Genomic DNA, 9613 nt, shown 5'->3' with positions numbered 1-9613 from the left:
TCCTTCAATGTGGACATTCAGGAAACTAAGGCTGGGCGCTACAGAGGCATCCCAGGTCCAACGCTTTAATTTCTATATGATGAGACGAAGGCCCAGAGAAGGTGCTGAACCCGCTCAAGGTCACTCAGTAACCAATTAGTGATGTCGGGAAGTCAAAATGGCTTCTTCTCTTCCTGAGCACTGAACTAGAATTTGAAAGTCCCCAGAAGTATTCAGTACACTCAACTTTAAGGTAATAATGGCATTTATTATTAATAATGACATTGAGTGCATGTTATGGGCCAAGAACTATCCTCTCTGATTTTTACTGTTTTCATTATTGTTTTCCAAAAATGGCCCTCAAATATTTATTTGATTGCCATTATTGTTATTGCTTGTTAAAAGTGAACAGTTGCCAGACACGATTTTAAGCACTTTACTTTCTAAAAAAAAAATTCATTACTCCTCCTGATCATGACAATTTCATAAGTTATATACCATTCCCACTTCCTACCATTTTTTTTCCCATGAAGAAATGGAGACACAAAAGTGATACATAACTCAGCCAGGGTTCGTGTGCATTCCAAGTTTGCATGCACAGAATGAAATGCAGATAGCCCGGATACCGAGGCTGCCCTCTTACTGTCTACTCTCTATGTTAGAATGAGAATTTTTATTAGCTTAATTAGTTAATCGTGGTGTGCCTATGTACATTGTCCGCTGCATGTTGGTCGAGGTGTCAGAAACAGAGTGGAGAACAAGATAGACATAGTCTTTGCCCTCCCAGAGCCCAGATTCTGGCAAGAATAGTGAGCATAAAAAACTGAATAAAAATAAACAACTTCAAAGGGTGAAAGAAAATAATTACAGAGTGATATAATTCAGCATGAATTCCTTTAAACAGAGTGATTATGAAAGTTGAAGCTGAAGAGGTGAGGAGACGGAGACAGACACAGAGAAAGTGTAGAGTATGGTGCTATGGTTTAGACGTGGGGTCCCCCAAAAGCTCCTGTGTGAGCCAATGCAAGGTTCGGAGGAGAAATAATTGGGTGATAGCTTTAACCTGATCAGTGAGTTAACTGTGAGATTAACTGAGTGGTAACTGGAGGCAGATGGGGTGTGGCTAGAGGAATCGGCTCACTGGGGGCATAACTTTGGGGCATAGATTTGTATCTGAAGAGTGGAGGCTCTCTGCTCTCTGATCTTCTCGTGAGCAGCTCCCCTCCACCATACTCCTCTGCCCTGTTGTTCTGCTTCACCTCAAGCCCTGAGGAATGGAGCCTGGTGTCCATGGACTTAAGACCATGAGCCCCCCCAAATAAAATTTCCTCCTCCACAATTGTGCGGGTTGGGTCTTTTAGCCACAGCGGTGAAAAAGCCGACTACATCAATGATGCCTCTCTCCTGACTTGGAGCCCCACTCAATTCCTCAGGTGCCCCCGTGTGGTCAGGCACCCTGTCATTGCCACGGATGCAGGGATGCAGTCAGGAGGCCAGGTCGTCCCCTTTCCCATGAGGGTACAACCTGTTGCCACCAGCACCTGCGTTCATGGGGAATCAGCAGCCAAGAGAAACACAGGCTGTTCCCCATCTTCCTAATGCCCAGGGAGTGGGGAGGACACAAGAGCCTGTCAAGGAACAGGGGTGCCCCTGGTCCTCACGCTTAAGAGGTTTCCATGAACTTCCGGGGGGTGTCTTCTTACTGAAAGATGTCAGATCAGGTACTTAAAATTCCAAGGGCTTACCCCAGCTCTCACCTGATAGCTTTACAGATCATCCCTGGGGAATCACTTAACTCCGGCTGCCAACTGTGCCTCCTGACACCAGCAGGTGGCCAGGCTCAGGTGAGGCACTGGCCACAGGATCCCTTAAGAGAACAAATGTGGGTTTGTCTTTGCTGTTGTAAATTCTTCCAGATTCAAACCGATCAAAAGAGCACTAAACCATTTTAGAAATTTATCTTAAGCCGTCGTGTGTGTGTGTGTGTGTGTGTGTGTGTGTGTGTGTGTTTTAGCAATATTATTTTTAATTATATAGAAATAGGGAAAAAGATCTAGAAATCACAGCAGCCTCAATATGTAATACTGAGCAATGGAATAAATTGATAATTTCAGATAATTAAATACTGCAAGATCATTTCAAATGACATATTAGAAAAATATTTGACTAAGGAAGAGGTACATCCATGATTTATTTTTCAATAAAAAAATATCAGATCATAAAATAATATATACAGTATTTTATATATATTTTTTAATAATAATATAATAATTAATCCTATTTTTTAAAAAATATGCATCGACTACATAGCATCAAATAAATGCTGGACTGCTCTCCCTGTGGGGAGGGGTAAGAAGTGGTCATTTTCTTTCTCTTCTGGCTTTTAAAACACATTTGCAAGGAGCTTATATCTCTCAGGATACCGACAACAAGCAGAGTTTTGTTTTTGGTTTTTCGCTCGTTGTAAAAGAGCCCACATCACCCCATGAATTTGGGTGGAGTGTCGGGAATCAGACGTCCAGATGGCAAGAAGCAGCGACTCAGACACTCAGGGCTCCCTCCCAACAAGCTGAAGCTTCAGACCCAAGTCACTCTTCCAGCTCAATTGAGATTCTGCCACCACCCGAGAGGAAAGACTCTGCCCTTTAAGGAAAAAAACTCAGGCCCAAAGTTGGAGAAGAATTTCCTAAGCAAGCAATATACTGGCACATTTTCTGATTCCTGCATTTCCTGCATTTCCCTGTTACCTAAAAAAAAAAAAAAAAAAAAAAAAGTAACACTCACCCAAAGTTGCTGAAGTACGTCAGGAGTGAGGACATGCCCACTGCAGAATGGCAAGAGTCCAGTGTTCCTCTCTCCAACTCCAAGCCCTTTCCTATGGACCATGCTGCCTCTCTCATGGTAGGGGCAACATTATTGTTTAACCAAGAAAGAAGAGATTCCTAAAAATAATAAATAAAAAATTTTAAAAAAAATAAATGCAGAAGGTAGGAAGGTGGGGGGCATTTCCCCAAACCTCTGGATCAAAGTTCCAAACCATAGTCCTTCAGACAGAGTTGTGGTCAGAACAGACAGCAATAGAAGAGCCCCAGATGGCCATGCCCAGGGTGGATGGGCCGCCTTTTGCTCATGAGGATGGCTCTCTAGAACCATCCATTGACAGTGACCTGGATCTAGTGGTTTCTGGTTTTTCTTTATTGATTTCATTTTTCTTTTTTTCCAATGGTGAGGACAGTCCCTCACTCACTCCCTACGTCCCAGGGATACTCATAGGGGAACTGTTGGCCTCGGTTATTTATCATCTGCTCTGACCACACAGTCAGTCCTTGGAAGACCTATAAACCAGGTCCTAATGAAAAGAAATTTAACCCAAGATCCCAGTATATCTGAGAAGGAGAAGGGAGGCAGGCTTGACCCATCTGCACTCAACTCCAGCCCAGGTTCCCAAGAGCCAGGTTGCCTCAATCACTTGAGGGTCTTGTAGAATCAGAATCTCCAGAGTTCAGAACTAGAAACTATAATTTTTTGGAAGTTCTCTGGGTGATTCTGATGGTTGACCCTGGGAGGAATCAGCTCAAATAGTGCAAAGGTTCATGCTTGGGACCTTTAATCCAAATACACTCAGGTGAAATTGTCCCGATATCATTTAATGCTAGAGTACTAAGGGGAAAAAAATAATAAAAACAACAAGCTGTTTTCAGTGCTTTACCATAGTGAGAGGTTTCAGAGGTCTTAGTCCATAGAAGGCCGGCTCCATTGATCAGGGCTTGAGGTGATGCAGGACACCATTGAAAAGATTGTGGCAGAGGCAAGCAGTCCACATGCTGATCAGAAAGCAGAGAGAGAGACTCTACTTTCCAGGTACAAATATATTCCCCATAGCCATGCCCCCAGTGAACCACTTCCTTCAGCCACACCCCACCTGCCTCCAGTTACCACTCAGTTAATCCCACCAGGGATTCATTCACTGGTTAGGTTAAGGTATGACCCAATCATTTCTCCTCCCAAACGTGCACTGTCTCCCATGTGAGCTTTTGGAGGACACCTCACATCCAAACCATCACAGCCAGGAAGCATCAATTAAGGAGATATTCATTGGGTACTTATGGGTCAGGCAGAGGTAGGATCCAAGCCTCTAAGCTCTTGTGCCCTGCGGCTAACAATGTCAGAGAAAAGATGAAGCCATTTTGAAAACCATCTATGCACACACACACACCCTTCCTCAGGAAGGTGCCGAACTCTTGACATCTTTCTGTATTCAAGCAAGACTGGAGTACCTCCTGCAATCTACAGTGGCGGAGAGTAAATCTGGACATGACAAGGGAGGACGGCAAAGGGGAGAGATATGAGCGCAAAGACTGTACATTACAGAAATCTCTGGCAATTCCAGGATATTGACAAAGGTACATGCTGATAGCCACAGAGCATGTAAGGATTTTAATACCACATTTCCAGTTATGACTAGCGAAGCATAATTACCTACTAAATTATAATGTTAATATTCATTTGAACAAATAAGTACTTGTAGTAGTTACATCGGGGCCCTGTGCGGGCAGCCGAGGGGCTGATGAAATGGACAAACAGTTTCTTTGGAGGAGTTTGATCCTCCATTCAGTAAGGCTGGTTCTCTGAGTCTTCGGAGGTCAAGGCACACACTGTGAATGGTGTTATTCCCCCCTATCATCGTTACATGCAAAAGATTCAGAATTTAGCAAGTAAATATACAAGTAATTACAAATTGCAATTTGTAATACGTGCAAGAAAGTGGGGAAAAGAGGACCAGGAGGAGGCCTTCAAGAAGCAGATGTGTAATGGGGGAGGAAGTCCTGAACTCAGCCCTGTAATTTTTCTAGCAAAAATAAAAGGGTCTTGCTGAGGTCTCCTATTATTGTGGACTTATCTATTTATACCTCCATTTCGTCCAAAAAAGAGTCTGAGGTGGGGCTTACCTGTCATCTGTAAGAAAATTAAAGTCATTTCCTAAAAGGGGCAAAAGGAAATTGAAGTAATGAGGAGGGAGAGAGAAAAAGGTTGAGAGAGAGAGACACACACACAAAATGAAAAGAAAGAGACAACATGCACACAGCCACACACAGCCACCTTCAGTTCCTTTCTGAAGTCCAGATCTTAAATAGAGCATAATTTTCCTTTTTTTTTTTTCCTTATTTCCATAGGAATTGGTTGTCTTCCTACATGCACTTTTTCTTTGGGGCTTCATACAAAGGTAAGGCTCCATATTGAGCCATGCTAATTAGCTGGGGCGATCTCGAGTTTGTAACAAAAGCAAATCTATCACCAGCTGTAGAAAAAAATAATAAAAAAAACGTCCTCAGCTACCCCAAACCCCAAAACACATAAGCTCAGCATTTTAACTGGCTGGGGTAAGAGCCATTATTTTCATTAATGGAGCTCATTTTTATTTTATTGGGCTTTTTTACTATCAGATTAAAAGCATGTTTTTATTGTAGTTTTTTCTAATGCAATCTTGGATGATGTGCCCAGAATGAATGGAATAGTTATTGTTTTAATTATTTTTTCATTTTGTGTTTTTATTTCATTTGTTCCTTTTATTTACTACTTTTAAGTTTGCCATAATAACACGGACTCAGGGAGTTTAGAGGCCTCCAGTCAGCACCTCTGCAGTGATTTGAATCTGCTAAAGACCAAGGAGTGGGAAAATCACTGGTTCCCTGATGCTTTCAGAACCCTGTGACAGCCCATCTCGAAAGCCCAGGCTTATTGAAGAAGGCATGTGGAGCAGAGTTCCTAGGACTAAGGGTGGTGATGAGGCTCCCATATGCATCAGACACATCTTCAGGCCAGTTCTGTTTCCGTTCCTGCTCCAAACTGTCCTGGCTCAGTAGGCAAGGAAGAGTTAGAAGGAACCTCAAGGTGGAGAAGCAACATGTTGCTTGCCTAAGCCACAACTCACTGATAACACAACCACATAGAGTGCCTATGGGAGCATGCGGACTTTGTCATGCAGGTGGACCTGTTCCCTGCTCGTGAAGAGGAGAGAAGAAACAGAGCTTCCCTGCAAATCCACATGTCTCAGCAACCCTGTGGGCTAAAGAGACCCAGAAACAAGGTCAGGGCAGAAATTTCAGATACTTTGATTAGAGCAAGAATTTGATTGGGTGAGTTGTCTTCCCAGGGATAAGCTCAAAAATTACTGAACACTACAGGCTACTCAGAAGCCCAACCCTTAGGCCTGCCATTTGCAATTGTGTGGATGAACCCAAAAGACGTTATGCTAAATGACATAAATCAGACTTGGAAAGAAAAGTACTACGTGATCTCACTTCTATGTGGAGTCTAAACAATCAAAATGGCTATTACCTGGGGCCAGTCTCTCTAGGTCCAGAATTGCCTTCCAATGCCTTCCAATGGATGAATCAGGGATTTCAGGAGTGAAAATGAAACCCTGACTTGGGTATCTCTTTCCAGTCATCCTCAAACCCATAAAACATACTTTGCAAAGACCACCGTATTTTGTTTCTTAGCAAAGATAAGGAATATGATACTTTAGAACCTCACAAAGCCCCTTCTGCTTGAGTGTTGAATCACTAGTGCCATTTATCACATTCTTTAATTCACAAGTCTCATTTCATAAGATATATTCTTTCTAAACCAGCATAAAAGTTGCAACAGAATACTGAGCCCAGTTTAACAAGACCCGAGCACTAATTTTTGGAAAGAGATTCTACTTATGGAAAAATGTTGTTCCCTTAAAGGAAGCAAACACTACATCTAAAGAACCATTTTTTTTTCCATAATGGTACTTTGGAAGGGGCTCACCTACCCTTGGAGATAATACCAGATTTAAGTTTCATAAACAAAAGGCATTCATTTATCATGATCCACACTCACAGCAATCAAGTGCCAGGGTTCTGTTGTCTCTGAGCATCCTGAGCATCAGAGATGAATTCACCCACAGCAGGGACTAGGATATCGTCCTCACACAATGCACTGGTGAATTCTATAAAATTATATTGTCCCTCAGATTTTTGGAACAGTCTGTAACATTAAAAGTTCTTGATTTAAGTTAGGCAGGCGTTAGTTGGTTACTTTTGCCAAATATCGCTTCCTTTTACAAAGAGTTTCAGGGAATAAAGTTTGGACCATGCCTTTGTAAAAAGAAAACATTCAGCACTCATGCATATTCACGTGTCATTTGGCTGGCAGGATGTGGAATGCAAGTAGGAATCCTCAGTTTAATCCCTGGGTTTAACTGCATACAGGTTTGTGCATTAGTTCACCAGGAATAAAGGACTGCTTATAATTATTACTACATCTAAAATGCATATTATGAAATTATATAGTTAAATGCTATATCAATATAACTGTAAAGATAATAATGGATAACACTTTCTGGGTGTTGCCTCATTTCCTCCCACAATAGGATGAGGCAGTACAGTCATCCCTTCTGTTTCCAGATGAGGAAAATGGGAAAGAGAGAGGGGACTGCTCTTGTAATTGGGGACCAGGCAGGAAGGCAAATCAGTACAGGGAATGGTTGAGGTATAAAGCCACAGGGATAGTGTTTGGCAAACTCCAGGATCAGCTCTGGCTGCTAGGCCTAGATCTCCCAAGGTTTCAAGAAAAACTTACCCCAAATGTGCAAGTTTTCAAAATAAGGCATGCACAAGCAAAACACACCTGCAGATGACAACCACACCAACCCGGACCATTTGACGCTCTCCCGCATCCCTGTCCTGTCTTCTGTGCTACGTCCATGGTTTGTGTTTTGTCTTCCCAGCTAAACTATGCAGGTCTGAAAACCAGAACCCATATATTAGGAAGCTTTATTCTCCTTCCAGGCGATGGGAATGCGTGCTGGTGCATGGAGGAGAGTTGATTTCCCTAATGCTCAGGATTCAAATTCTATCAGGCTCTGTCTTCTCCAACACATAGTCTCCTCTGGAGTCTCACCTTCTATTTCTCACTCCTATTCTAATGAAATCTAAGCTGAAGAAACGTATTTGGGTTACTCAATGGAATTAGGGCATGTGTGCCCCTGCGGGCTTAAGTTACAGGGTCAACCTCAAGGAAAGGTTTGTCCCTGTTGGCCACACACTCAGACACCTAACTCTGAAGACCCTGTAGCAATTCTCCAGGCACCTCTGCAGTCAGATCCTCATTCACCTCACACATTTTTACAAACAGGGTCTCCTTGCTGTCAATCCCATGCCCTGTCCCAATTCGAAGAAAGGATGCAAAGGTGTGCTGGCTCCGATCTGAACACCCAGAACGTGAGCACAGGTGGGTTGACATCCATGATGCTAAGTTAAGGTGTCAACTTGGCTGTGGTAAGGGACCCAGCTAGCTGGTAAAGCATTATTTCTGGGTGTGTCCTTGAGGGTGTTTCTGGAAAAGAATGACATTAGAATCCATGGACCAGGTAAAGAAGATCCATCCTCACCCAGTGTGGGCCAGCACCACCACCCTTTGGTTGAGGTCCCCGACAGAACACAAAGGCAGAGGAAAGTCAAAGTCATTTTCTATTTGGGAGCCAATCTAGCCATCTACTTCTGCCCTTGGGCATTGGAACTGCAGCTGCTCCTACCTTTGGACTGCAGAACTCAAAATAGAGTACCCAGTCGCCAGGATTCTCAGACCTTAGTTATAGTATGAGTCACATACAGGACCCCCTCATTCTCCAGTGTGACAACAGCAAATGGTGGGAGTTCTCAGTCTCCATGATCATGTTGTCAATTGCTATAATAAATCCCCCCATCTGTCTATCATCCATCATCTATCATCTGGTTATGGTCTGGATATGAGGTATCCCCCAATAGCTCCTCTGTTAATGCAGGAGGTGAATTGATCAGATTATGAGAGCTGTGATATAATCAGTCCATCCTAGCTTGAATAGACTAATTGGGTAGTGTAGGCAGGTAGGGCATGGTTAGAGAAGGTAGTGACCTGTGGCATGCCATAGAAGGATTCAGCCTCCTCCCCCTGCCCTCTGTCTGCTTCCTGACCTTCACAAGTAAAATATCATCTTCTGCCAGGATGGTCTACCTCATGTTGGGCCCACAGCAAAGGAGTCAGCCAACCATGGACTGAACCTCTGAAACCATGAGCCAAAACAAATGTTTCCTTCTCTAAGTTGCTCTCATTAGGTATTTTAGTCACAGTGATAAAAATCAACTAATGCACTCTCTATGACCTATCTACCTACCTGTCTCCTATTGCTTATATTTCTCTGGAGATCACTTGTGCTTCAGAACACGTGTGCACGCCCAAAGCATCAGAACAAGTGTGTGCACACCCAGAATATCAGAATATGTGTGTGCACACCCAGAACATTAGAACAAAAGTGGCCAGTGAACTCATCATACTTCAGAGATGTGTCTTTGAAGAGATTAAGGATTGTTAGTTTCACTTTTTTTTCTAGCCCAGTCCCACGGGAAGGGAAAGAGTTATCGGGGGGGGGGGGTCTCATCCTTTTGGGATAACTAAGAATATGCAGCCTCGACACATAGTAAAAGATGACTTGGAAGAGGAGGAGGCTTTAGTGTGGAGAGGAGGTCAAGAAATGGAGTGTGGATGCCCAGGGCCTCCCTGGGCTGGGATTGCCATAAATGCTGGTATCCTGGAAGAGTGGGCTTCACTTGGAGGCTGGTATTTG

At 43.3% G+C, this 9613-nt stretch overlaps 1 long non-coding RNA gene across 1 annotated transcript in view; it reads right to left on the bottom strand.

Annotated features, from left to right (window-relative positions):
* Positions 1-305: 305 nt before the first annotated feature.
* Positions 306-9613, bottom strand: part of LOC120888119 (uncharacterized) — a 28349-nt gene continuing 19041 nt past the window's right edge. The window contains exons 4-6 of the long non-coding RNA XR_013431214.1: positions 3689-3803; positions 2764-2921; positions 306-1846 (exon numbers count right to left, since the gene is read on the bottom strand). This is a non-coding gene — a long non-coding RNA (uncharacterized LOC120888119). The remainder of the gene's footprint in view (positions 1847-2763; positions 2922-3688; positions 3804-9613) is intronic.

This window comes from Ictidomys tridecemlineatus, chromosome 15, assembly GCF_052094955.1.
Source record: "Ictidomys tridecemlineatus isolate mIctTri1 chromosome 15, mIctTri1.hap1, whole genome shotgun sequence".
In the NCBI taxonomy this organism is placed as follows: domain Eukaryota; kingdom Metazoa; phylum Chordata; class Mammalia; order Rodentia; family Sciuridae; genus Ictidomys; species Ictidomys tridecemlineatus.
This window is presented reverse-complemented; position numbering and strand designations above follow the sequence as displayed.